Source organism: Dermacentor variabilis, chromosome 1 (genome assembly GCF_050947875.1).
Source record: "Dermacentor variabilis isolate Ectoservices chromosome 1, ASM5094787v1, whole genome shotgun sequence".
NCBI lineage: Eukaryota > Metazoa > Arthropoda > Arachnida > Ixodida > Ixodidae > Dermacentor > Dermacentor variabilis.
In genome coordinates this window covers 34,114,218-34,142,070 of record NC_134568.1, presented here as the reverse complement: position 1 = coordinate 34,142,070, position 27,853 = coordinate 34,114,218, and the positions used below count along the sequence as shown (strand labels likewise).

At 47.5% G+C, this 27,853-nt stretch overlaps 10 non-coding genes across 10 annotated transcripts; all 10 read right to left on the bottom strand.

The window, feature by feature from the left end:
* Window positions 1-3,836: 3,836 nt before the first annotated feature.
* TRNAN-GUU (transfer RNA asparagine (anticodon GUU)) lies at window positions 3,837-3,910 on the bottom strand. The gene has a single exon. It is a non-coding gene; the product is annotated as a tRNA-Asn (tRNA).
* A 77-nt stretch (window positions 3,911-3,987) lies between these two features.
* TRNAN-GUU (transfer RNA asparagine (anticodon GUU)) lies at window positions 3,988-4,061 on the bottom strand. Its single transcript has one exon. It is a non-coding gene; the product is annotated as a tRNA-Asn (tRNA).
* A 77-nt stretch (window positions 4,062-4,138) lies between these two features.
* Window positions 4,139-4,212, bottom strand: TRNAN-GUU (transfer RNA asparagine (anticodon GUU)). The gene has a single exon. It is a non-coding gene; the product is annotated as a tRNA-Asn (tRNA).
* Window positions 4,213-17,102: 12,890 nt separating this feature from the next.
* On the bottom strand, window positions 17,103-17,176 carry TRNAN-GUU (transfer RNA asparagine (anticodon GUU)). Its single transcript has one exon. It is a non-coding gene; the product is annotated as a tRNA-Asn (tRNA).
* A 77-nt stretch (window positions 17,177-17,253) lies between these two features.
* Window positions 17,254-17,327, bottom strand: TRNAN-GUU (transfer RNA asparagine (anticodon GUU)). The gene has a single exon. It is a non-coding gene; the product is annotated as a tRNA-Asn (tRNA).
* A 77-nt stretch (window positions 17,328-17,404) lies between these two features.
* TRNAN-GUU (transfer RNA asparagine (anticodon GUU)) lies at window positions 17,405-17,478 on the bottom strand. The gene has a single exon. It is a non-coding gene; the product is annotated as a tRNA-Asn (tRNA).
* A 77-nt stretch (window positions 17,479-17,555) lies between these two features.
* TRNAN-GUU (transfer RNA asparagine (anticodon GUU)) lies at window positions 17,556-17,629 on the bottom strand. Its single transcript has one exon. It is a non-coding gene; the product is annotated as a tRNA-Asn (tRNA).
* Window positions 17,630-17,706: 77 nt separating this feature from the next.
* TRNAN-GUU (transfer RNA asparagine (anticodon GUU)) lies at window positions 17,707-17,780 on the bottom strand. Its single transcript has one exon. It is a non-coding gene; the product is annotated as a tRNA-Asn (tRNA).
* A 73-nt stretch (window positions 17,781-17,853) lies between these two features.
* On the bottom strand, window positions 17,854-17,932 carry TRNAN-GUU (transfer RNA asparagine (anticodon GUU)). The gene has a single exon. It is a non-coding gene; the product is annotated as a tRNA-Asn (tRNA).
* Window positions 17,933-22,988: 5,056 nt separating this feature from the next.
* TRNAN-GUU (transfer RNA asparagine (anticodon GUU)) lies at window positions 22,989-23,062 on the bottom strand. Its single transcript has one exon. It is a non-coding gene; the product is annotated as a tRNA-Asn (tRNA).
* Window positions 23,063-27,853: the final 4,791 nt, after the last annotated feature.

The window sequence follows — 27,853 nt, the reverse complement described above, 5'->3', positions numbered from 1 at the left end:
AATATAACTTCGCTATAAAAAACATATTACAAATTGTTGCCCTTGAAAAAATAGACTGTTTAGTGCTTGTCCATTTGTCCACTTTTTGTTTCGTTTCATTAGTTTGGTTCCTCCAGTACTCATCGCCGCTCTTGTACCTATCGAGGGGAACACCAAGATACCCACTTGACATTAGCGAAGTACTCCGGTGCCGAAAACGACTCCCCGTGCCACAGCCCGAGGGATTTGCCCCAATTGACTCTGCTGCCCGTGACGTCACAGAAATGTTTTACTACAGCAATTGTTTCAGTCACACTTGGTTCGTCTGTGCAACACACTGCAACGTCGTCAGCATACGCTAGCAGCTTCACTTCGGTCTCTGCTAATCTAAAACCACGTATATTGTTATTTTCGGTGATCGCTACACACATTGCTTCTATGTAGATAGCAAATAACAGAGGACTGAGGGGACAGCCTTGGCGCACTGAACGCATGATGTTAATGGGGGCCCCCATAGACTTGTTAACAATTACCCTTGTAGTGCAGTTCTGGTACGCCAAGGCCACGCCCTCAGTGATGATGGTACCGACATTAACATGATCCAGTATGGCGAACAAAATAACGTGAGCAACACAATCGAACGCTTTCTCAAGATCAAGCTGAAGAACTGCAACGCCGCCACCAGTGACGTCACAGCACTCGAGCACACACCGCATCTTATGGATGTTCGAAAAAATTGATCGCCCTTTGATTCCACAAGTTTGATGGTCTGCGACGATTTCCTTTATTACGCCTTGAAGTCTAGTCGCTAAAATCTTCGTAAATATCTTATAATCAATGTTTGTTAGTGATATGGGCCTGTAGGATGATACGAATCTCAGTTTATCTAATTTATCATTCTTCGGAATTAGAATGGTGTGCGCTTTCCCAAAATAAGGTGACAATGATTTCTGCACGTACGCTTCATTAAATACTCCTACTAATATAGGGGTCAGTTCTCTTTTAAATGTCTTATATAACGCAGCACTGAGTCCATCTGGTCCCGGTGACTTGCCCAAGTTCAAGTCGTTGATTGCCTTTTCGACTTCCCTCTCCATTATTTTCCCTTCTAATCGCTCCTTAGCTTCATCACTCAAACGCGGTATGCGATGCAGAAAGTCTGCTTTGAAACCCTCTCAATTCGCTTCCTGAAATGCAAAGAGCGACTGGTAGTACTGGAAGAAGGCGTGCGCTATGCTCTCGTTATCGTCAACAACGGCTCCATTGATTAAAAGGTTATCGACATGGTTTTGTCGTCCGTGAGCCTTCTCTAACCCGAGCGCCCTTTTAGTGGGCGTCTCCCCTGCCGCTAGTGCATCTGCTCTTGCTCGCACGATGGCACCTTGGTAACGTTCTTTGTCGATCTGTTCAAGCTTTTCCTTGACGCTCCGCACATCGTCTTTGTACAGACCAGGCTCTCTGCACTCAAGCGTTATCAGCTGCTGAAGTAGTGTTCGCAACCCTTTTCTTTATATTCCCTCTCAAATTTAAGACAACTTGACCTTTCTATGGCTTTCATTTTAACCTTTTGTTTAAAACATTCCCACTTTTCTGCTATTGTTTCAGCTGCATCTTCGCGTATTTCATTAACAGCATCCCGTACTCCCTTTACGAAAGATTCATCATTTAATAACAAGGCATTCATTTTCCAGATCTCCCAATTAAACGCATGTTTGCTTTTCCCTATACCGACGTTACATTTTACGAGACAATGATCTGAGAACGATACGGGTACTACACAATAACCGTGGCATCTTGTAATTGTATCCAGCGAAATGTAGATTCGGTCCAACCGCGCATGGCTACTGCCCTGAAAACGTGTAAAAGTCACATCACGCCCCCCTTCCAGACACTCAAAAAAGTCTTCGAGTTCATTTTCACTAATTAGTTTTGATAAGACTTCACTGCTTCTGTCCCGCACACCAGCATTATTGGCTCTATCTCTAGCGCTCATTACACAATTAAAGTCTCCTAGCAGCATAACGCGCTTATCGCATCGAACATACTGCGAAAGGTTCGAAAAGAAAAGGGCGCGCTCATCTACTGAATTCGGCGCATATACACATATGATGCGGAACTCAACATCACACAAAATAATATCACAAAAAACAAGCCTTCCAGACTGACAAGAAAAAATACTTTGAATGTGCAGTCCAGGCAGTTTCTTCACAAAAAGAATGCACCCCCCAGCGGTGCCTAAGGCATGGCTTACCACCGCAAAATACCTGGTCGTGAAACGGCGCACCATGCTCCCGGTCTCCTCCTCCCCGTCAACCTTAGTTTCCTGGACGGCTAGTACGTCTATATCGTGGTCAGTGACCAACCGTAGCAGCTGACTTCGCCTACGACTAGCCGCCAACCCTCTCACGTTTAAAGTGGCAATATTAAGGGACGGTATCTGTGCCATGTTGAGCTAAAGAAAAAAGTAGGCCCGGGGCATGGTGCTTACCGTTCACGACCAGCCCTCGGCTAGCCGCCTCCGGGACCTCCCGGCTTCCCGGCGTTGTTTGTGGGCGGCACTTTGTCCGCAGGCTTTCTCTCAGGTGGGACATTCGGCTTTGGTTTCAAGCTCGTGCGCCTCCCAAGAGGTGTCTTTGTAGGCGGCCCTTCGCTGGTGCTGGTCGCACCGTCGTTGCGGTCCTTAGTCTGGTCATGGGGGCGCTTGACTGGCGCACCAAGAGTCGAAGTCCGGTCGCCGTCGAGGACGGCCTCCTCCTGCTGCATTGCCGTCGCATCGTTGTCGAGCGAGTCCTCACTACTGCTCTGCGTAGACTGGCCCTCAGCGGTCGCGACCTGCACCGTCCCACTCGGCTTCACGGTAGTCTCAGCCACCTTGCTGACCACGCCCAAAGGCGTCGTCCCACTGGCTGTCGCTGTCGAGACCGTGTCTAGCGTTCCTTTAACAGCGTCCTCCGCTTCGGCCACGTCCATGACGTGCTCTGCCGCAAAGTCACTAGCTACTGGGCGTGTTACGGTGGCATAAGATCTTACGCAGTCATCGTCGACGTGGCCGAAACGTCTGCATAAGGTACATCGGGGAACTCTGCACTCACGGCGGACGTGTCCAGTGCCGTGGCAGCCCAGGCACTGCATCGGTCGACCGGGCACCACGACCAAGGCTAACTCTCCGCCGACGCGTATCTGATGTGGCAGGTCCTCCACTTTCATGCCGCTTTTCAATTTGAGAATGACGGTCCTGGTGGTTGAGGTCTTCGTTGCCATGCCTTCGACGCGCCATCGCTCCCGGCTCACCTCCTCCACCTTGCCGAAAGCCGCGAATGCCGTCCGAACGTCCTCGTCGGCAACGCCGTACAGCAGCCAGTGAAGCCTTAGCTTCACCTGCTGATCCTGCGGGTCAACGATGACGCATCGTCGTCCCTTAATTTGAAGTTGCTTAAGGTCCAGGATCCTTCTTCTGGCAGTCGCATCGTTGAAGGTCACTGCCCAGACGTGGTTGATCTGGTACGCCCCTATGCATACCACATCAGGCAGCAGGCCCGTCGGCAGAAGGGCGTCCCTGAAATCTTCCACCTTGTACGGTCTCGCACGTACATCTCCGTGCAAAAAGACGGTATTAATCACTACTTGACCTTTAGGCAGTTGCGGCAAAATAAAGGCATAATCCTTATCGTCATTTAGCCTGGTTCCGCGGCCAGAAGTGGCCGCTGTCGCTGCTCCACTGGAGCCCATGATTCTGCTGACCGCTCAGCTCGGCTGCCGGAAGCAGAATGACACGGAGGCGGCCGTGGTGCACGTTCCTCCGCATGCACACACCACAGAAAATATATCAGTATGAATAAATAAAAAAAGGAAAGCTTCGCCACCGGGAGGAATCGAACCTCCAACCTTTCGGTTAACAGCCGAACGCGCTAACCGATTGCGCCACGGAGGCGGCCGTGGTGCACGTTCCTCCGCATGCACACACCACAGAAAATATATCAGTATGAATAAATAAAAAAAGGAAAGCTTCGCCACCGGGAGGAATCGAACCTCCAACCTTTCGGTTAACAGCCGAACGCGCTAACCGATTGCGCCACGGAGGCGGCCGCGTTGCACGTTCCTCCGCATGCACACACCACAGAAAATATATCAGCATGAATAAATAAAAAAAGGGAAGCTTCGCCACCGGGAGGAATCGAACCTCCAACCTTTCGGTTAACAGCCGAACGCGCTAACCGATTGCGCCACGGAGGCGGCCGTAGTGCCCGTTCCTCCGCATGCACACACCACAGAAAATATATCAGTATGAATAAATAAAAAAAGGATAGCTTCGCCACCGGGAGGAATCGAACCTCCAACCTTTCGGTTAACAGCCGAACGCGCTAACCGATTGCGCCACGGATTTCTTTTTTTCTTTATTGCATGGAATTATCGTTACTGTCAAACCGATGCAGTTACATTGCATACGATCATACAAGAGAAACAAATTCACAGAAAGTATAAAGTCCAATGACAGTTCAAAATTCTGGTAAACAAACACAAGTGTCCAGACGCGAAATCCATTCAGGGACGGGATCATATGTAGCCACTACACTCCGGACTTGAGCAGTCTCTTGTCGGAAGATAGACCTTGTCGAGCGAGGTGGCTCGGCATGTCTGTCGATCATTCGACTTCTCCATAATGAATAAAGTCCTAATAACAAACAAATCATATGGTGTATTACTGGCTGTCTTTTTGAAAGGAAGGAACCGGATACCATAACATGTGAGAGGAACGTCTTTTTTGATAGTTCTTTGTAAAATGTCCCAAAAAAAGAAATGCGTCACGACAAAGTATAAAGCAATGTTCTATTGTCTCGGGTTGATTGCAAAGCCTACAATTTGTATTCCAGGGTACATACAGTCCTTTTTCCTGAAGCCACGTTTTAACTGGCAGTGTGGAGGTGTGCAGCTTAAAGAAAAACGTTATCGCTGCTGGCGCAATGCACATTCTACGGACACGGCAAAGAACATCTTGACCAAATAGAGACAGATACGGCTTTCGGTACAGAGGTTCAGGGAAAATGTTATCTATAAGTGCTGCATTTAGCGACGTGCGATTAACGGTAAACAAATATTCAAGGTTGAATCTGGCTTTTAAGAATGAAATAGTGCCGACAAGTTCCTTTAAGAAGCCCCATAACGGTAGTTCTTGAGCAAAGTTTGTCGTGACAAAAAGAAAAGGGACGTGTGACGCAAGACGTGCTCGATTAACTGCGAGAAGGAATGGATGACGGACATTTTTAAGGTAAAATAAGCGCATGACCAATTATCGCACAAACAAATGCACAAGACCCAGGCCTCCCTTTTCAAGCGAGAGAAAAAGGTTGTCCCTTCTCATGGCTTCCCATGATGAATGCCAAATAAAACATGCAAATATTCTATGAAATGCCTGGACATGGACACGTGAGCAGTGCAAGACCTGCAGAACATAAAGAAGCTTGGAAGCGAGAAATGTATTGCATGCCTTAGCTCTCGCAAAAATGGAGAGATCACGTCCTTGCCAGGTTGTCACCTTTCGACGGATAGTGGTTACCGTGGACGCCCAATGAGGTCCACTATTACGGAAGTTATCGAGAGGTACTCCAAGATATCGCAACGGAGACTGATTCCAATGAATATTCGCGAATGCAGAGGGAGTGACGCCCACATGCCTAGCCAAAAGCCTCTACTTTTATCAAAATTTACAGTAGCTCCTGCAGTCTCACAGAAACGCAGGGTAGCGTTTATTGCCTTGGTAATACTTGGCTTATCGACGCAAAAGAAGGCAATGTCACCTGCATAAGCTAGCACTTTAATTTCCTCATCGGCATACATATATCCTTTAATGCTCGAGTCGCAAAGCACGCTTAAGCAAAGCGGTTCTAAGTATATGGCGAAGAGTAAAGGCGAGAGCGGACAACCTTGACGAACGGATGACTGTACTTGTATTATATCTGAGAGGGTACGGTTCACAATTAACTTTGTAGTGCAGTGTTTATAACAAAGTGTTATACCATTGTATAATACATCCCCTAACTGAAGATGTCGCAGTAGTTGGAATAAAAATTCGTGTTGAACCTTATCAAAGGCTTTGGCGAGGTCAATCTGGAGAAGAGCTACTTGATCCGTACTACCCTCTATGCACTCAAGGACTGAACGTGCGATATGAACATTTGTCTGTATAGAGCGGCCTCGAATTCCGCATGTTTGATGATCACCTACTAATTTAGTAATGACTGTCTGCAATCTATTTGTCAGTATCTTTGCAAATATTTTGTAATCCACGTTACATAATGATATCGGCCTATATCCGTTTACTCTATTGTTTCATCATCAGTGCTTTTTGGTATTAAGGTTGTGTGGCCCTGATATAAAGATGGAGGAAGTTCACCATATTGATAGGCTGCCTCGAAAAGCTGCTGCAGAAAAGGACACAGGAATTCCTGAAATTTTATATAAAATTCAGCACTAAGGCCATCAGGACCAGGCGTCTTGTTCTTCTGCAGCGTTTCGACGGCAAAATTAATTTCTTCTCGAGTTATTGGCCCATCAACGCTGAGTCGATCATCTTCTTCTAAGTGTGGCATAAGCGAAATAAACTGATCAGCGTTTTCTTCGTATCCATTCTGAGGCTTAACTGCAGCGAAAAGATCTTTATAGTGAGCTTCAAATAGGCTTATTATTTGGGACGTGTCTGTGTATATAGACCCACCAGACTCAATTTCTAATATTTGCTTGGAAAGCGCGTATCGCTTCTCATCACCGAGAGCCCTTTTTGTGGGCTGTTCCTCTGTGAAGCGAGTTGTGCGTGAACGAACCATCGCTCCTTTGTTCACTTCCGTCTCATATTTCTGTATTTGTGCGCGAACTGTGTTTATTTCATCGCTTACAACCCTGGTTCCTGGCTTTCGAAAGCGTGCAGCTTGCGAAGTAGATCATGAAGGTAATGCTTTTCAGCTTTTTTTTCTTTGAGACAGCTCACATGAAATGGCAATCGCCTCATTTTTTACTCTATTTTTGAACATTTCCCATCGAGCAAACAAAGGAAGCTGTTGACATTGTGATATTTCTAGCCACGGCCACGGAGGCGGCCGTGGTGCACGTTCCTCCGCATGCACACACCACAGAAAATATATCAGTATGAATAAATAATAAAAGAGGAGCTTCGCCACCGGGAGGAATCGAACCTCCAACTTTTTTTTTTATTTATTTATTGCCGGTCTTCGACATTACTCAGACGGTACAGTTAGCACACACTTGTGTATCACAAATTCCAACCGTTGGAGGAGGAAAAAAAAACGGAAGGTGCGTAAGGAAAGAAACCGCACAATAAAGCCGTCTGTCCACATTGGACTGGCTTTGTCATACTAAAATTCCTTCATGGCTGTCAGGGGTTCTAGCCTCGACAGCCAATCCGGTACACATTCTTGTATTTTATGGATTTCAATAAATCGCGACATACATTCCTTGAAGTAAGCACGAGCTGACCTAGCATCAGGATCGCGATGGTACCCTGCCATACGAGCCCGCCATATACAGTGTAGAGCATTTAACATTAGTCATAGGGAACCCCGTCGTCATCTTTAATGGCCAGATACCTGATACCTTGGGGGTCCACCGGCAGCTCTTTCTTCAGGGTTCGCTTTAAGACGTCCCAGAAGAAAACTGCCGCCCAGCAATGTAGGAAAACGTGATCTATATTTTCGGGCTTCTTGCATATATAGCAGTGCGACCCCCAAGGTACGAGACAACCCCGTTCCTCCAGAAACGTCTTCACGGAGAGCGTTCCTGTGTGTAGCTTAAAGAAGAAGGTCTTTACCCCTGGTGGCACCTGCATCTGTTTTACTCTTTTAAGTACATCCTGTCCTGGCCCTCCACTGTATATGGCTCTGTATAAGGGCACTGGGAAAACAATGTCGCATATATCTCTATACAATGTTTTCCTTTTCACATCACAAAGGTAATCATTTGTAAAACGAACAGAAAGGAAGCGTACACTGTCAACTTCCTTGAAATAACCACGCAGAGTTCCAGTCAAATTTGCCGTGCTAACAACATGTGCCGGCAAAGCGTTACTCAACCTTAGCTGACATACGGCGCGCAGAAAAGGATCGCGAACATCGCGAAAAAACAAAAATCGGTTTACAACTTGACGAACAAAAAGATGCGCCAGGCCCACACCCCCATCCTTCACTCTTCTGAACAAATTTGTTCGGCTACACCTTTCCCATGTTGATCCCCAGATGAAAACTGCGAACACTCTGTGCAGCCTTTGCACATTTACTCTAGAACAATACAGCGTTTGCAAGACGTAATATAACTTAGTAATAAAAAACACGTTACAAATTGTCGCTCTTGCAAAAATGGACAGGTTAGTACTTTTCCATTTGTCTACTTTTTCATTCAGTTCCTTGGTTTGGTTCCTCCAGTATTCGTCGCTGCTATTATACCTGTCGAGGGGAACACCCAGATACCTGGTCGGAGTTTTCACCCAGTTCACGTTCGCGAAATAGTCGGGTGCAGAAAACCAGTCCCCGTGCCACAAGCCTAGCGATTTGCCCCAGTTTACGCTGCTACCCGTTACGGCGCAGAAATGTTGTACTACAGATATGGTTTCCGTTACACTTGGTTTGTCAGTGCAACACACTGCAATGTCATCTGCATATGCGAGCAACTTCACTTCGGTCGCTGCCAATCTGAAACCACGTATTCCGTCATTTTCATTAATTGCTACACACATTGCTTCTACGTAGATAGCAAATAATAGCGGACTGAGGGGGCAGCCTTGGCGCACTGAACGCCTGATGTTAATGGGGGCCCCCAGACACTTGTTAACAATTAATCTTGTTGTGCAGTTCTGGTACGCCAAGGCCACGCCCTCAGTGATGATGGAACCGACATTAACATGATCTAAGATGGCAAACAAAATAACGTGAGCGACACAATCGAACGCTTTCTCTAGGTCGAGCTGAAGTACTGCAACACGGCCACCTATGACGTCACAGCACTCGAGCACACATCGCATCTTATGGATGTTTGAAAAAATAGATCGCCCTTTGATGCCACAAGTTTGATGGTCTGCGACTATTTCCTTGATGACGCCTTGAAGCCTGCTAGCTAAAACCTTCATAAATATTTTATAATCGACGTTTGTTAGTCAAATCGGTCTGTAGGATGACACAAATCTGAGTTTGTCTATTTGATCGCTCTTCGGTATTAGAATGGTGTGCGTTTTTCCAAAGGAAGGTGGTAATGATTTCTTTTCGTATGCGTCATTAAATACATGCGCAAGCAAAGGCGCCAGCTCTCTTTTAAAAGCTTTATATAGACCCGCGCTGAGTCCATCAGGTCCCGGTGATTTACCCAAGTTCAAATCGTCGATTGCCTTTTGGACTTCTCTCTCCCTTATTTTTTCCTCTAATCGCTTTTTTACGTCATTGCTCAAACGTGGCATGCGATGCAGAAAACCTGCTTTAAAACCCTCAACATTCGCTTCCTGAAATGCGAAGAGCGAGTGATAGTACTCAAAGAAGGCGCGCTGAATGCTATCACTGTCTTCAACAACATTCCCATTCACTAAAATCTGGTCGACATGGTTTCTTCGTCCATACGCCTTCTCAAGACCCAGCGCCCTTTTAGTGGGCGTCTCCCCTGCCGCTAGGACATCCGCTCGTGCTCGCACGATGGCTCCTTGATAGCGTTCCTTGTCAAACAGTTCAAGTTTTTCTTTGACGTTTCGCACATCGTCTTTGTACGCACCAGGCTCTTTGCACTCAAGCGTTAGCAGCTGCCCAGGCAGTGTTCTGAAACCCTTTTCTTTCATTTCCTTCTCGAATTTTTTACAACTGGATCTTTCTATTGCTTTCATTTTAATCTTTTCTTTAAAACATTCCCACTTCTCGACGATTATTCCCACAGCATCACATTGAAATTCATTAATCGCATCCCGTACTACCTGTAAAAAGGGCTGGTCATTTAGTAACAAGGCATTCAGTTTCCACATATCCCAGTTAAATACATGTCTCTTTTTCATTATACCTACGTTACATTTCACAAGGCAGTGATCTGAAAACGACACTGGTACTACACAGTAACCGTGGCATCTTGGAATTATATCCAATGAAATGTACATTCGGTCCAAACGCACATGGCTGCTGCCCTGAAAACGTGTAAAAGTCACTTGACGCCCCCCTTCCAGACATTCATAAACATCATCGAGTTCATTTTCATTAATTAAATTTGATAACACTTCATTGCTTCGGTCACGCACACCTGCATTATTGACTCTGTCTCCAGCACTCAACACACAATTAAAGTCCCCTAACATCATCACGCGCATATTACAACAAACATATCGTGAAAGGTTCGAAAAAAAACGGGCGCGCTCATCTACTGAATTCGGCGCATATACGCATATGATGCGGAACTCTGAATCACCCATAACAATATCACAAAGAACAATCCTTCCTGACTGACACGAAAAAATGCTCTGAATCTGCAGTCCAGGCAGCTTCTTCACAAGAAGAACGCACCCTCCAGCCGTGCCTACAGCATGGCTAACCACCGCAAAATACCTAGTCGTGAAACGTCGCACCATGCTCCCGGTCTCCTCCTCTCCTTCAACCTTAGTTTCCTGGACGGCTAGTACGTCTATGTCGTGGTCAGTGACCAAACATAGGACCTTACTTTGCCTACGACTAGCCGCCAGCCCTCTCACGTTTAATGTGGCAATCCTCAGGGACGGTATTTGAGCCATCTTGATCTAAAAGAAAAGTAAAGTAGGCCCGGAGCATGGTGCTTACCGCTCACGACTAGCCCTCGGCTAGCCGCCTCCGGGACCTCCCGGTTTGTTGGTGTCCTTAGACGTGGCCGCTTTGTCGACAGGCTTCCTTTCAGGCGGTACATTGGGCTTTGGCTTGTAGCCCTTCCGCCTCCCATGAGGCGTCTTCGTCGGCGGTCCCTCACTGGTGCTGGGTGCCCGATCCTCGTGGTCCTTCGTCTGGTGGTGGGTGCGCTTGACGGAGGCAGCAAGAGCCCCAGTACGGTCGTCGTCGGTGACGCCCTCGTCCTGCTGCATTCCGGTCGCGTCGTCAGTTGCGTCTTCACTGACGTTTCCCGTCGCCTGCCCCTGGGTCGTAGCATCCCGTTCCGTCCTACTCGGCTTCTGAGTAGCCTCAGCCGCGTTGCCGTCTACCTCCAGAATCGTCGTCCCACTACTTGTCTCTGTCGACACCATGTCACCGGTTCCTTTAGCCGCGTCCTCCGCCTCGGCTACATCCATGAGGTGCTCTGCCGCAACATCATTCGCTGGTGGGCCTGTCACAGCGGCATAGGACTTCACGCATTCAGCGTCGACGTGGCCGAAACGTCTGCACCGGGTACAACGCGGTACTCTGCACTCACGGCGGACGTGTCCCGTGCCGTGGCAGCGCAGGCACTGCATCGGTCGACCGGGAACGACGACTAAGGCTAACTCTCCACCGACGCGGATCTCATGGGCGAGGTCTTCCACCTTCATGCTGGCCATCAGCTTGAGAAGGACGGTCCTGGGGGTTGAGGTCTTGGTTCCCATGCCTTCAACGCGCCACCGTTCCCGGCTCACCTCCTCCACCTTGCCGAAAGCCGCGAAAGCCGTCCGGACGTCCTCGTCGGCAACGCCGTAGAGCAGCCAGTGAAGCCTAAGCTTCACCTGTTGGTCCAGCGGGTCAGTGATGAGGCACCGTCGTCCCTTCACTTGAAGTTCCTTCAGGGCAAGCAGCCTTTTCGTTGCAGTTGCATCGCAGAGGGTCACTGCCCAGACGTGATTGATTTGGTACGCCCCTATGCATACCACGTCCGGCAGCAGGCCCGTCGGCAGACGGGCATCCCTGAAATCCTCCACCTTGTACGGCCTCGCACGTACATCACCGTGCAAAAAGACGGTGTTAATCACCAGTTGTCCTTTAGGCAGCTGCGGCAAAATAAAAGCATAATCCTTATCATCGTTGAACCTGTTTCTGCGGCCAAAAGTGGCCGCTGTCGCTGCTCCACTGGAGCCCATGATTCTGCTGACCGCTCAGATCGGCTGCCGGAAGCAGAATGATGCGCCACTTTTTTTTTAGCTTTTATTCAGAAAAGGCATGTACATACATAAAACCCACCTTGGTCTGCTTGACCAGTGTGGTTAAATAAAAAATTTTCATTCGTACCAACTCATCAAGTACCCAAATCCAATCTGGTGGCTCGGTTAAAGTACTATATACCTCGCGCATGTAGGTTATGCTCTCTATCAAGTTTTCTCTGGCTGACTTTGCCTTGGGGTCTGCGCGCCTGACTCCCATTCTCGTGATCCAAAGGCTATGTAGCCCCAGTATCATGATCATGTCATAGGGGAAGCTGTTTTCATTCTGTACTGAGAGATATCGAATTCCGTGTGGTGTTATCGGTAACTCTTTCTTCATGGTTCGTTGCAAAACATCCCAAAAAAAGACTGGATCCAAACAATCAATGAACGTGTGTTCCATTGTTTCTGGTTTCTTTCACAAAAGGCAGTTTGTTGTCCACGGTACAAATATTCCCTTTTCATCAAGCCATGTTTTTACAGGGAGTGTGTTTGTGTGTAATTTGAAAAAGAATGTTTTAACAGCTCCTCTAACAGTCATTTTTCGAACTCTTTTTAATACATCTTGATCTGGGCCTGCAATGTTTGGCGATCTGTATAAAGGTACTGGCATCATTACATCGATTAAATCTTTATATAGTTTCTTTCTCGGTGCAAGGCTCAGGTACTCGAATGAGATGCGTGTTTTAAGTATCCTAAACGACGTGACTAATTCCCTGAGGTAACCTTTTACACCACAGTCGATTGCAGCCGCACTAGACACAACAAATTCGGGCAATACATTCTTAAGGCGCATTTGCATCATCGCTCTCAAAAACGGGTCTCTCGTGTCCCGCAGGAATATAAAACGCGACACAATTTGTCGGATGAACAGATAAGAAAGGCCGAGGCCTCCGTCTTTCACTGGGCGAAACAGAATAGTGCGGCTGATTCTCTCCTAATTGGAGCCCCAAATAAAAACCGCAAATATTCGGTGCAGATTCTGCACGTTGACGCGTGACATTGACAAAAACTGCAACACATACCACACTTTGGCAATCAAAAAAACATTGCACGCACTGACCCTAGCAAACATCGATAATTCGCGGCCTTGCCACCCTCCAATTTCTTCCTTCACCCTTGGCGTCAGGTTACCCAGTAATCTGCAGTTTGTTTATATTGCTCGAGAGGCACGCCTAAATACGTAGAAGGAGTTCTTGCCCACGTGATGGTCGCAAATCTTTCTGGTTTAAAGTCCCATATTCCGTGCCAGAAACCGACACTTTTTTCCCAGTTTATCGCGGAACCTGTCTGTTTGCAAAAATCTTTGGTGACGCTTATGGCTTCTTCTATGCTATTACGGTCAGTGCAAAAGATTCCTACATCATCAGCGTAGGCAAGGATTTTCACATGATGCGTCTGAAGCCTGAAACCATGTACTTTTTCATTATTAATAAGACTGAGGCAGAAGGGTTCAAGATAAAGAGCGAAAAGGAGCGATGACAACGCACATCCTTGTTTTATAGATGACCGGACGTCAATACTCTGGGTGAGGTTCTTGTTAACCATGATGCGTACAGTACAATCATTATAAGCCATGTTTAAACCTTCTAATAACACTTTGCCAATATTGACATGTTCAAGCACAGAGAAAAGAACATCGTGTGCGACACGGTCGAAAGCCTTGGCGAGATCGAGTTGTAACATAGCAACTCCTCCCGAGATGGCATCACAACATTCCAGAACACTGCGGGCTACATGCACATTTGTACATATCGAACGTCCTTCTATTCCATACGTCTGGTGCGGTCCAACGAGAAGCATAATAACGCTTTGCAAACGTTTAGCTGAAACTTTGGTATAGATCTTATAGTCCACATTTGTAAGAGTTATTGGGCGATAGGCCCCTACTGATAACAGTCTAGTTGGATCATCTGTATTCGGTATCAAAACAATATGGGCAGCGCGGAAGGAAGGCGGTAACCGTTTTTCCTCATAGGTTTTGCTAATAACGCTATGCAAAATTGGGCTGATTTCTTCAATGAATATTTTGTAAAAGGCTGCTCCTATTCCGTCCGGCCCAGGTGTTTTTCCTGGAGTTAATTCTTTTATGGCACTTTTCACTTCATCTATACTTATTGGCTGTTCTAATCGCGCCTTACATTCTTCATCGAGCGTAGGCATTAGATTAATAACCTCGGCTCGCAGCGCAGTTCTATCGCCTTTTTTATTCGCAAATAATTCGCTGTAATGTTCGACAAATGCCTGCTCAATTTTACTCCTGTCTGATGTCTGTTCGTTACGGTAGTTGATCTGTCGTATTTCCTTTTGAGCCGCGTATTTTCTTTCGTCACGCATCGCTCGCTTGTTGGGCGTTTCACCCAACCATATCTTTTCGGCTCGTGCCCTTATCACTGCTGCTCTGTACTTTTCGGTTGCAATTACTTCTAGTTTGCTTTTCACATCGCGAATTGCTTTTATATACATGCCGGGATTGCCGCTTTCCATACATATAAGAAAATCGAGTTGGCACTGGAGTTCTTTTTCATTACGCTTTTGCTTTTGACTAATAATGGTTCCCCTTTCAATCGCAATAATCTTGACGTCGTTCTTAATGTTTTCCCACTCAGCTACCCACCCGTGTGGCCCTTTGGATGTCATTTGTTTAAGTCTTTTTGTTACACACTCCATAAATTTTTCATCTTGCAAAAGTTTCACGTTGAACTTCCACAAAGCCGAATCAAAACGGCTTTTTCTGAGGTTGCTTCCTAGTGTAGTCATGACAAGGCTATGGTCGCTGAAAGACACATGTTTCACTTCATAGTGGCCACAATCCCTTGCAAGGTCAACTGTGACATAGATTCTATCCAGCCTAGCACACCTTCCGCGCTGGTAATGGGTATAGATAGGGCTACTTCCTCTTAACAATAAATAACCGAGGTCTTCTAAATAATATTCCTGGAGCAGTGAAACAAGCACTCGCGAACTTTTATCTCGTACAGGGGTGTTCTTCGCTCGATCTTCAGCCAAACATACACAATTAAAATCACCAAGCACAATTAAGTATTTATCACTTTTTAAAAATCGTTCTAAGTCTTCAAACAAAACAACACGCTCATAATCGAAGTTTGGCGCATATATACAGATAACACGTCATTGCCTTGCGCAGTAGGAAAAGTCAACAACAAGCAACCGTCCCGCCTCTGACGCAACTACTTTTTCACCTTCAATGCCCACGTTGTTCCTTATATAAACTGCACAACCCCCAGAGGTGCCTATAGCATGGCTAACACAAACATTGAAGTGCCTTCGAAAAGTTCCCACCATTCGATCCGTCTGCCTCTCACTTTCTATCTTTGTCTCTTGCACGGCTACTATGTACAAGTTATTTTGCAGAAAAAGTCGATGAAGTTGATTTTGCCGTTTCTTAGTCGCCAATCCCCGTACATTCAAAGCGGCAACACGTAAGGGAAGAGCAAGTTTTTCGTCCTTAATTTGTGAAGAGCACTCGGATCGGGCAGTGTTTACCCCAGAAGTCAAGGATGCAGTGGAGTCTTCACTCTGCTGTGGCAGTAGTGGGTCAGGATGAAATCGCTGCCCGTCGCCTGCTTCCTCAAACGAAGTTCGGTAGCTGGACGGGACTGCATCGTCTAGGCGGCGTCGCTTATTCGGTGCCATCTTGCTCACTCACCAAGGGGAAGCGGATCCCCGCCTTTATTTCGGCGGTTTATCCACCGGGCGACTATCAGGAGGAATGTTCGGTTTCGGCTTTAACGACGTTCGTCTCGTGAACGCCGTTTTCAAAGGCGGCGCCCCGCCACCTGCACCACCCAGATGGTCCGGTTCGCCGACACTGTCGCTGTGCATGCGCTTTGCCGACGCCTCTACAACACCTTCCATTGTTTGACACTGCACTGTCGGTGTTTCATTTGGCGACGTCACCATAGCTTCACTAGAAGGTTTCCCTTGATGACATTTTCCAGTCACTTTGTTGTGCACGTCGTCACTGTTTGCACAGGCCAGATTTTTTTCACACGTTATTATTTCAATAGCTGGCTTGTTGTACAGCTGCCGGAGGCGTTTCCACAGGTTTTTGTTCCTTCGTCACCGTGGCAGCTGCTTCTTCAGCTTCAGCCTCGTCCATGATATTATCCAATATGTCAGCGTCCTTTCTGTGGCACGTTATATTTGCGTACGTGGGCACGCACTCGCTTTCGTCATGACCGAAGCGTCGGCACCGTGAGCATCGCGGGATCCGGCAGTCGCGGCGGATATGCCCTCTACCCTGGCAGCGCAAGCAAAGTGGAGCCTTGCCTGGAATAGCTACGAGAGCAGGCTCCCCAGCGACACGTACTTGATATATATCTTCAGTCGTGACCCCGGCCTTCAGCTTGCGGTTCAGCACGCGCGTTGTCGTACCTTTTTCAGAAATGCCAAGGACACGCCAGCGTTCCTTTGTCATTTCCATAACCTCGCCGTATGGCTCAAAGGCCACACGTATGTCGTCGTTCGTCACATTAGGGAGGACCCAGTGGATTTTCACTCGGACATCTTGGTTGTTCGGGTCTACTACCAGACATTTTCTGCCTTTCACAGTAATATTCCCCGAAGTCAACAACTTCTTCATGCTTTCATGGCTCTTGAACGCAACAGCCCACACATGATTCATCTGAAATGCTCCTAAGGCGCCAACCTCAGGCAGCAGTTACAAACGTCCAAGGGCATCCTGGTAGTCTTCAACTCTGTACGGCCTTGCTCGTAGGTCACCGTGCAAAAAAAAAAGTGTATTCAAAACAATACGACCTTTCGGCAAATGAGGCAGGAGCACTTGGTAGTCTTGGCTGTTTTCCATGTCACCCCTGTTTCCGCGGCTAAGCTGGGCCGCTAACACCGCCCCGTTGGAGCACATGAAAAACACGTCCGTAGGCTTTCGCGGCCGGAAGTGTAATTCATTGCGCCACGGAGGCGGCCGTGGTGCACGTTCCTCCGCATGCATGCACCACAGAAAATATATCAGTATGAATAAACAAAAGAAGGGAAGCTTCGCCACCGGGAGGAATCTAACCTCCAACCTTTCGGTTAACAGCCGAACGCGCTAACCGATTGCGCCACGGAGGCGGCCGTAGTGCGCGTTCCTCCGCATGCACACACCACAGAAAATATATCAGTATGAATAAACAAAAGAAGGGAAGCTTCGCCACAGGGAGGAATCGAACCTCCAACCTTTCGGTTAACAGCCGAACGCGCTAACCGATTGCGCCACGGAGGCGGCCGTAGTGCGCGTTCCTCCGCATGCACACACCACAGAAAATATATCAGTATGAATAAACAAAAAAAGGGAAGCTTCGCCACAGGGAGGAATCGAACCTCCAACCTTTCGGTTAACAGCCGAACGCGCTAACCGATTGCGCCACAGAGGCGGCCGTAGTGCGCGTTCCTCCGCATGCACACACCACAGAAAATATATCAGTATGAATAAACAAAAGAAGGGAAGCTTCGCCACAGGGAGGAATCGAACCTCCAACCTTTCGGTTAACAGCCGAACGCGCTAACCGATTGCGCCACGGAGGCGGCCGTAGTGCGCGTTCCTCCGCATGCACACACCACAGAAAATATATCAGTATGAATAAACAAAAAAAGGGAAGCTTCGCCACCGGGAGGAATCTAACCTCCAACCTTTCGGTTAACAGCCGAACGCGCTAACCGATTGCGCCACAGAGGCGGCCGTAGTGCGCGTTCCTCCGCATGCACACACCACAGAAAATATATCAGTATCAATAAAACAAAAAAAGGGAAGCTTCGCCACCGGGAGGAATCGAACCTCCAACCTTTCGGTTAACAGCCGAACGCGCTAACCGATTGCGCCAGGCAGGCTTTTTTTTTTTCTTCGCTGATTGGTACATCACGTGTAAAGAACAACAGAACAAAAAGCATTTACAGAAAAAAATTACACTGAAAAATGTTTAAAAACGGCAAACACGCTTTGTTTGACGTGGGGATGATTATAATGACATGAGGTCATTCAGAACGGGCAGCCATTCCGGCTGTTCTTCGCCTGCGCAATATACATCCCTGGTGTGAGCTATACTTTCTATAAAGTATTCTCTGGCTGGGCGTGCGTTTACATCCGCATGCCTCACCGCCATACGCGTCTTCCAAATTGCATGCATGCTCAACAACATAAACATATCATACGGTATGCCACTTTCACAATGAACCGGCAGAAAACGAATACCGTATGGTGTTATAGGGAGGTCGTTCTTTAAAGTTCGCTGAAGTATGTCCCAGTGAAATACGGCATCCCAACACTCCAAAAATATGTGATCAATACGTTCCGGCTTACGGCACAAGAGGCAATTAGTACTCCACGGAACAAATAGGCCCTTTTCCTCTAGCCATGGTTTCACGGGCAACGTACCAGTATGTAGCTGAAAAAAAAAAAAAAGGTCTTGGCTGATGGCCGTACTACCATTCTTTTGATTCTTTTAAAGACATCTTTTCCGGGCCCGATTGCGTACATGGTGCGATACAAGGGTTCTGGCATCATTACGTCGATAAGATCTTTATACAGCCGTTTTTTCTTAACTTCCCACAAATACTGCAGAGAAAAACGAACCTTTAATATACTGAACGCCGATACTACTTCGCGCAGATAACCACGTATACCCATTCGCCCCGCACAAGAAGCCGATACAATGAATTCAGGTACATAACAGCATAGTCTAACTTGTAACATGGTGCGCAAGAATGGATGACTCTGATCTCGTAGAAAAGTAAACCTCGACACCATCTGTCTTACAAACAAATGGGCCAATCCCAGCCCACCAGCTCTCACTGATCGAAAAAGATTTGTACGACTCGTGCGTTCCCATTGGGATCCCCAAACAAAAATGGCAAAGATTCTGTGTATCTTCTAAATGTTTAGCCTATTCATGCACAGCACCTGAAGCACGTACCAAACTTTCGCTGCTAAAAAGATATTGCAGACTGTTGACCGGGCGAATATCGAGAAGTTTTTCCCTCCCCACTTGTTTGCTTTCTCTCTCAGCATTTTTGTTTCGTCCTTCCAATATTAATCTGGATCTTTATATCCCACTAGTGGCACCCCGAGATACTTTGTGGGTTCGTCCCTCCATTTCACATTTGCGAAAAAATCTGGCATTGCCTCCCAGGTGCCATGCCACTGACCTACACATTTATCCCAGTTTATTGCACTACCGGAGCACTTGCAGTACTTGTCGACTACTCTCACAGCTTCGCTAATACTTTCTCTGTTTTCACAGAAAACGGCAATGTCATCAGCATAAGACAATTATTTGACCTCCGCCATCATAAGCTTAAAACCACGTACTTTGTTATTGTGAATTATGCTCAAACAAAAGGGCTCTAAGTAAATAGCAAACAATAAAGGAGAAATTGGACACCCCTGGCGAACGCTCCTGGCAATATGAATACTTTCAGTGACTTCTTTGTTAATGACATTGTTAGCCTCACAACTCTTATAAGACATTTTCCCACCTTCTAAGATTACATTCCCAACATTTACACGTTCCAATACTGTAAAGAGTACGTCATGCAATACACGGTCGAAAGCCTTTTCGAGGTCTAATTGTAACATGGCGACTTGCCTGTCCCATGCATCACAGCATTCGAGGATGCTCCTCGCTGTGTGAATGTTCGTTGCTATTGTTCTGCCCTTTATTCCGCACGTTTGGTGAGGTCCTACGATTAATTGTATTACAGACTGCAGTCTTTTGGCTAGCACCTTCATGAACACCTTATAGTCTACATTGGTGAGGCTTATAGGACGATAAGCACTCACCGATAAACCCTTCACTGGATCATCGCTTTTCGGTTTCACTACAATATGCGACCTTAGAACTAAAGGATGGCGGTGCATTCTTTATTTCGTATGCCTCAGCGAAGAGCCACGAAAGAACCTTCTAGAGGTCATGCTTAAACACCTTATAAAAAGCAGCACCAAGTCCGTCTGGACCCGGCGTTTTCCCTTCACTTAGGTCGTCTATTGCTCTTTCTATTTCAGTTAAGCCAATTGGCATTTCAAGGCGTACTTTGGTTTCGTTATCTAATGTAGGCATTAGTGTAAAAAATTCACCGTCCAAAGAGGCCTCACTTTTACCGCAGCATCCCAGCAATCCTTTGTAATATTCGACAAACGCTTGTTGGATCATCAATTTGTCCCTTGTAATCTCTTCACCGTACGTTATCGGCGTTATTTCCATACGTGAGGCGTACCGCTTCTCCTCGCTCAAGGATCGTTTCGTCGGTGTTTCGCCGAGCCAGAGGTGTTCTGCGCGTGCACGCATAACTGCGCCTCTGTATTTTTCTATATCCATTATTTCAAGCTGATTCTTTATTTTTCTTATTTCTTCATTGAAAGTGCCTGGGCTGCGCGCTCTCGACTGTCAACAAGAATTCCAACTGACACTGTAGTTCCCTTTCTTTTCTTTTTTCATGCTGGTGTGAAATGGAAGGTCTCTCGATAGCGCTAATTTTTACTTCTTCCTTAAACCGCTCCCATGCATCAACAAATCTCCCCGACTCAAACAAGTGCATTTTTTCTATAAGTGCTTTCACATTGTCTACAAAGACTTTATCATTCAGTAATTTGTTGTTGAGTTTCCACAACTTCCACGAAAAATTTGACCTACTTTTTTTGACGCCTATTGAAAACATTACGACACTGTGGCCAGTAAACGCTACTGGCTTAACCTCATAACTGTTGCAAAGTGGTAAAAGCACATCTGCCACGTATGCTCTGTCTAAACGGGAGTGGCAATCACGTTGGAAATGTGTATAGAAAGTGCCACTTCCGTTTTGCAGTACATTTCCGACATCATCTAGGCCACACTCTTGCGTAATCGTAGATAAAAACAGAGCACTTTGATCCCGAACTGGCAATCCCTTGCTCCTATCTTCCTTCAGGCACACGCAGTTAAAATCACCGAGCAGTATCACTTTTCTTTCACATATTAAATATGGTTCAACACTTGCAAAAAACCTAAGACGATCTTTAACGCTATTCGGTGCATATATACAAATGACGCGCCATTTCTGAAACGAAAACAGAAAATCACAAACGACAATTCGGCCGTCTTCACTAGTATAAACATATTCTTCCACAAGACCTAACGAACTACGCGAAAAAATGGCACATCCTCCAGAGGTGCCAAGGGAGTGACATACGCAAACGTTGTACAAAGACCTAAAAGGTTCGACCATGCGACCCATTTGCTCCTGACTTTCAACATTCGTCTCCTGAACAGCTATCAAATCAAGGTCATACTCGCGGAAGAGACGACTGACCTGATATTGCCTTCGTCTAGACCGTAGGCCCCGAACGTTCAATGTGGCAACCCGTAACGCGGTTCTAGATTGCGACGTCCGCGTGTCAGTAGGAACGGATCGCATGGTTGCTACCTCACACATAGGTCCGGCGTCGCTGGTGCAGAACCTTGAAGGACTTTCAGGTATACACGCACACGGCGTGCGCCCGCCACACACGTCACATGATGCTGAAGCCATTCTAGTCATATCCTTTTGCGTCTATGGTTTTAAGGCCCTTGGTTGAAGCACAACCGTCGTTGCTACGAGGGTGGCTTTGCCGGCGGTCGGGTGCCCGCTCCGATGTTAGGTATGGGCTTAGTGCTGGGTCGCCTGCCCGTGGCCACCTTCGTCGCCGGCTCACCTCCTGCCCCCTTGCTTGGTCGGCCGCCTTCACGAGCGACCTCTTCAATCGGTCGCTTTGTAGTTTCGCCACTTACACCTGCACTCACGACGTCCATGTCTTCTGGCTGGCTGTTTGACGCGCTGTTATTCTTTCCTTCGTCTTTGTCGTTTTCGTCCACCGGAGCACCGTTGCCCGCCTTGGTTGACTCGATACGACGCCCAACATCTCCCGCGCGGCCTGCTTTTTTTTCTTCCTCCGTCAACGATTTAGAAAGGGGCGTGTACACGCCCCCCCTCCCATTCTGCTGCTGTCCGCTGTTTCTGCGTCAACTTGGTCCATGATGTGCTACCAGACACGGTCAGCTGTAAAAGCACCTGCCACATTGGCATATGTCTGAGTGCATTCGTTGTCTTCGTGACCATAGCGCCTGGACTGACCGCACCGGGGTATGCGACCGTCGCGTCTAATATGCCCCGTTCGGCGACACCGTAAGCACAGTGGCGCCGCTCGGCCTGGCACAACCAGAAGTGTTGTCATACCACCCACTCGAAGCTGATGTGGTAGGTCCTCGATAGTCACTCCGGTTTTCAGTTCCAGTGCTACGGTACGAGTCGAAGTTACCTTGTCCATGATACCATGGACGCGCCATCGCTCCTTCGATACTTGTGTCACCTTCCCGTAGGCCGCAAACGCGGTGCGTACTTCTTCATCCGGCACATAATGCAAAAGCCAATGTAGCTTCAGCCGAACGTCTTGTTTGTTTGGGTCGATAACGAGGCATCGCCTCTCCTTTATTGTGATGTCACCAACCGCGAGCATCTTCTTCATTGTTTCCGCTGTACTGAAAGTCACCGCCCAGACGTGGTTCATCTGGAAAGCCCCCAAAGCAAGCACCTCCGGCAGCATTCCCAGACGAACTATCGTGTCACGGAAGTCTTCCACACGATAAGGTTTTGCCCTGGTGTCTCCGTGCAGAAAAACAGTATTTGTACCACACGCACCATTAGGTAACTGTGGAAAAACGACTTCATATTCCTGGTTTTCTTCGGCAACAATCCTGTTTCCACGACCCATATGGGTCGCTGTATCCGCCTCCACCGGAGCTCATGGTGACACAACCTTTCACTAGCGCGTCCGGAAGTGGAATGATTGCGCCACGGAGGCGGCCGTGGTGCACGTTCCTCCGCATGCACACACCACAGAAAATATATCAGTATGAATAAACAAAAAGAGAAGCTTCGCCACCGGGAGGAATCGAACCTCCAACCTTTCGGTTAACAGCCGAACGCGCTAACCGATTGCGCCATGGAGGCTTTTTTTTTTCTTTATTGCCGGTAATCAGCAGTACATAAGAATGCCAACATAATGAACATATATACACAAACAGAGGAAATTTTCATCCGTTAAAACAAATTAATAAGCAAAAGCCGCCTGTTTTATTTAGGCTGGCGTCGTTTAAAATTCTGTAAGATTAACCAGGGGTTCTATCCTGGCCATCCAAGGCGGAGGACACTCTTGTGTAGCAAGCACATCAAGAAAACGTTTTTATTTATTCTCGAAAGAAAACACGGGCTGGTCTTGCATCGGGATAGCAATAGAAGCCAGCCATGCGGGCTCGCCATATACAGTAGAGGCCAGTTAACATTATCTGATCGAAAGGTGCTCCGTCCTCGTCATCTATCGGTAGATATCTTATGCCCTGTGGGTCAAGAGGAAATTCTTTATTGTTCGCTGTAAAACAACATCCCAGAAGAAAACTCCCGCCCAGCAGTGTAAAAAAACATGGTCTATTGTCTCTGGTTGTTTGCATATGAAGCAATGTGAGCCCCATGGCATGTAAAAGCCCCTTTCTTCTAAAAACGTTGCAACTGAGAGTGTACCTGTGTGTAGTTGGAAAAAGAAGGTTTTCATACCAGGCGAAACCTGCATTTCTTTAACGCGTTTCAAAACATTCTGGCCTGGGCCTCGACTGTATATAGTTCGGTACAGAGGTGGGGGGAAAAGGCTGTCCAATAGATCATTGCGCAGCCTTTTTCTTGTGACCGTAAATAAATACTCTTTGGAAAACCGTAAAGCAAGGAAACGAACACTCAGCACAATTTTCTTATAGAAACCGAACACTGCCCCCGGTACACTTTGAGAGCTTATAATAAACTCTGGTAACAAATGCACAAGTCTAACCTTGAGAACCGATTGAAGAAATGGATCATCATTGTTCCTGAAGAAAAAGAATCGTCCAACTAACTGCCTCACAAACAAGTGGGCCAGCCCTATCCCTCCATCTTTCACCCGTCTGAACAGATTGTTGCGGCTGCATCTCTCCCATCCAGAACCCCACACAAACAGGGCAAAAACTCTGTGCAATTTCTGTACATTGGCTCTGTTACAAAAAATGAATTGCATAACGTACCATAGCTTAGCTACGAAAAACAAGTTGCAGACAGTAGCCCTGGCAAATACTGAAAGGTCTTTGGCTTTCCACGCCTCAGCCTTCTCTTTAACCCTTTTAAGCTCGCATTGCCAGTATTCATCGCTCTGTTTATAAGCTTCAAGTGGTACACCCAGGTATTTTGCCGGCGTTGTCGACAACATGACATTCGCAAAGATAGCGGGGGTCTTAGGCCACTCTCCATGCCAAATAACTAGGCACTTGCTCAGTTAACTCTACTTCCAGTGATTTGACCGAAGTTTTTAACAACATTTATGGTTTGCAAAGCGCTCTCCTTGTCTTTACAACACACGGCTACGTCATCCGCATAGGCTAGGACTTTGACTTCTGACGTTTGCATCTTCTGACGTTTGCAACTGGGCAGCCCAGTTGAATGCTGATGGGGGCCCCCAGTGACTTGTTAACTATAAGCTTAGTAGTGCCGTTCCGCTACGCCATGGCCACCCCGTCAGTAATTATGGACCCGACGTTTATATGCTTCAGAATGGTAAGTAAAATAACATGCGCAACACAGTCAAAAGCTTTCTCCGAATCAAGTTGGAGAATAGCAACTCGCGACCTTAATGCATCACAACATTCCAGCATTGATCTCATTATGTGTATGTTTGCGCTAATGGTACGTCCCTTGATACCGCATGTTTGGTGCCTACCTACAATGGTTTCCATTACTGATTGTAACCTGCCAGCAATTATCTTCATGAATACCTTATAATCATTGTTGGTAAGTGATATTGGTCTGTACGATGTTACACGTTTTAGTTTCGCCGGCTCATCGGTCTTAGGGATGAGCACAGTGTGTGCTTCCCCGAAAGAATATGGCATTTCGTTTACTTCATACGCTTCGTTAAAGACGTCAGGCAGCAGAGGTGACAATTCTGATTTAAACTGTTTATAAAAAGCGGCACAAATGCCATCCGGACCGGGTGATTTTCCTGTTTTTAAATTATCAATTGCCTTTTCAACTTCATGTCCTGATATCGGTGCCTCTCGCCCGTTCTTCGTCTCGTCGCTGAGTTGCGGCATGCGTCCCAAAAACGTCACTCTAAAGGCATCTACGTCAACAGTGCTCGATGCAAAAAGTTGTTGAAAGTGCTGGAAAAACGTTTGCGCTATTTCCTCACAGTCGGTTAGTGCGCGATTATCTACGTCAATTACATCTATGTGATTACGCCATGCATGCCTCTTCTCAAGACCAAGCGCGCGTTTAGTTGGCGCCTCATCTGCTGTCAATGCCTCTGCCCTTGCGCGTATAATCGCTCCCCGATATCGTTCTTCGTCGCATAGCTCCAATTTCGCTTTTATGCTGCGCAGATCGTCTTTGTATGCGCCCGGTTGCCTGCACCCTAAGGCCGTTAATTTTTCCAACGCCGTCCTTAGTTCTTTCTCTTTAGCTTTGTCTTCATACTTTATTTTACAGGAGCGATCGACTGCGGCTAGTTTAATTCCTTGTTTAAAATTTTGCCACTTTTCGGTGACTTGCGCAACGTTGTTATTTTCTAGGTCCTCTAAATGATCCTGTACATTACTGAGAAAAGCCTCATCCTTTAACAACTTGGAATTCATTTTCCACATTTCCCACGTGAATGTGTTGCGTTTTCCTTTACGTCCAACAGATGTCGTGACCAAACAATGATCAGTAAATGAAAGAGGCACGACGCCGTAGCTGTGACATAGGGGTATTACGTCTAGTGAAATGTGCATCCTGTCTAGGCGAGCGTGACTATTGCCCTGAAAGTGCGTATATTGAACCGTGCGTGTTCCAACCAGGTAGTCTGCCACGTCATCTAAGTCGCACTCAGCTAATAATTCGGTAAGGACATGACAGCTTTTGTCATTTGTTCTCCGGCCTGTTCTATCTCGATGTGTTAGTAAACAATTAAAATCTCCCATAATAATCATTCTTCTATTCAGGCAAATGTGCGTCTTTAAGGTTTAAAAAAAAATAGTGCGCTCTTCACAAACATTGGGTGCATATACACAAAAAACACGCCACGAATCATCACCAACAGTAAAGTCAGCATACACTAATCTGCCCGAGGGGCACGAATAATAATTTTCGATAGCTAGCCCCAGGCAGTTTCCTAAGAAATAAAATAACGCCCGCCGACGTTCCTTTAGCATGGCTCACTACCGCGTAATACAAAGACGTGAACCTTAGCACCATGCCCCGGGTCTCCTCCTCCCCTTCGACCTTTGTCTCCTGCACGGCCAGAACATCGAGGTCTTGGTCCACCATCGTCCGGTACACTTGGCTTTGTTTACGCTTGGCGGCCAGACCTTTCACGTTTAGCGTGCCTAAGCTAAGCGTAGGGTTGGTTGCCATTGCTAATACGGGAAGTAAGAAAGGCCCGGAGCACGGTGCTCACCACAACGTCTAGCCAGCGGCTAGACGTCTCCGGGACCGTCCGGTGGTCTGGTGTGGTCCGCAGACGGTTGTGGCTTGTCGCCGGCCTTCCTATCCCGATGAATGTTTGGAGAGGGCTTGAAGCTGCTCCTTCTCACCACAGATGTCTTTGCAGGCGGCCCGTCGGCGTGGTTCTTTGCAGCTATTTTCCCGTTGGTAGCATCTAGCGGCCTCTTAAAGGTAGCGTTGCCGTTCCTATCCATAGGGTCGATGCCTGGGGGCGGATCCCCACGTTCTGCCTCGCCTACGGCTTCATTAACTATAACGTAGTTTTCCTTGCCTTTCTGATGCTCTTCTGCGGGACCCATCTTGGCCCCGTCTTTCTTTTCGGGGGTAACGAATACACCTTTCGTTGCCTCCGATGTCCCCTCCGCATTGTTGGCGCTGTCCTTGTCACCAGCCCCTTTGGCGGAGTCCTCGGCTTCAGCAGCATCCATCGTCATCTGCGCGACGACCTCGTTCGCTGGTGGCCTCACAGCTGCAGCGTACGTGCGCATGCACTCATCTTCGGAGTGTCCGAAGCTGCGACATCGAGCGCAAAGCGGCACCTTGCACTCGCGACGGACGTGTACGACACCCTTGCATCGTAGGCACTGCATCGGCCGTCCAGGCGCTACGACAAGGGCCAGTTCACCGGCAACTCGGATCTGGTGCGGGAGGTCATCGTCTTTCATCCCGCTTTTCAACTTCAGCAGTATGGTACGAGATGCTGAGTCCTTGTCGCCTACTCCTCTGACCCGCCATCGTTCTCTCGTCACTTCCGCGACCTTGCCAAAGGCCGCCAGCGCTGCCTTTATATCTTCGTCAGCCACCCAATACAGCAGCCAATGAAGGCGAAGGCGTACCTGTTGGTCTTGAGGGTCGACGATTACGCAGCGACGCCCTTTCACATCGAGCTCTTTCAACGCCAGCATCCTTTTCGTTGCCTCGCCACTGGAGATGGTGACTTCCCATACGTGGTTGATCTGGTAGGCTCCTAAGGCCACGACCTCCGGCAGCAATCCAGTCGGGGCGAGAGAATCCCGAGAGTCTTCGACCCTATAGGGCCTCGCTCGCACGTCGCCATGCAAAAACACGGTGTTTTTTCACGACAGATCCCTTGGGCAGTGGTGGCAAAATAAACTGGTAGCTCGCTTCTTCGTTATCGTCAATAAGCCTGTTACCGCGGCCGGTGGCCGCAAAAGCCGCTTCTTCGGAACTGATCCACACGTCCGTACAGCTCGGCTACCGGAAGCAGAATGTGCGCCACGG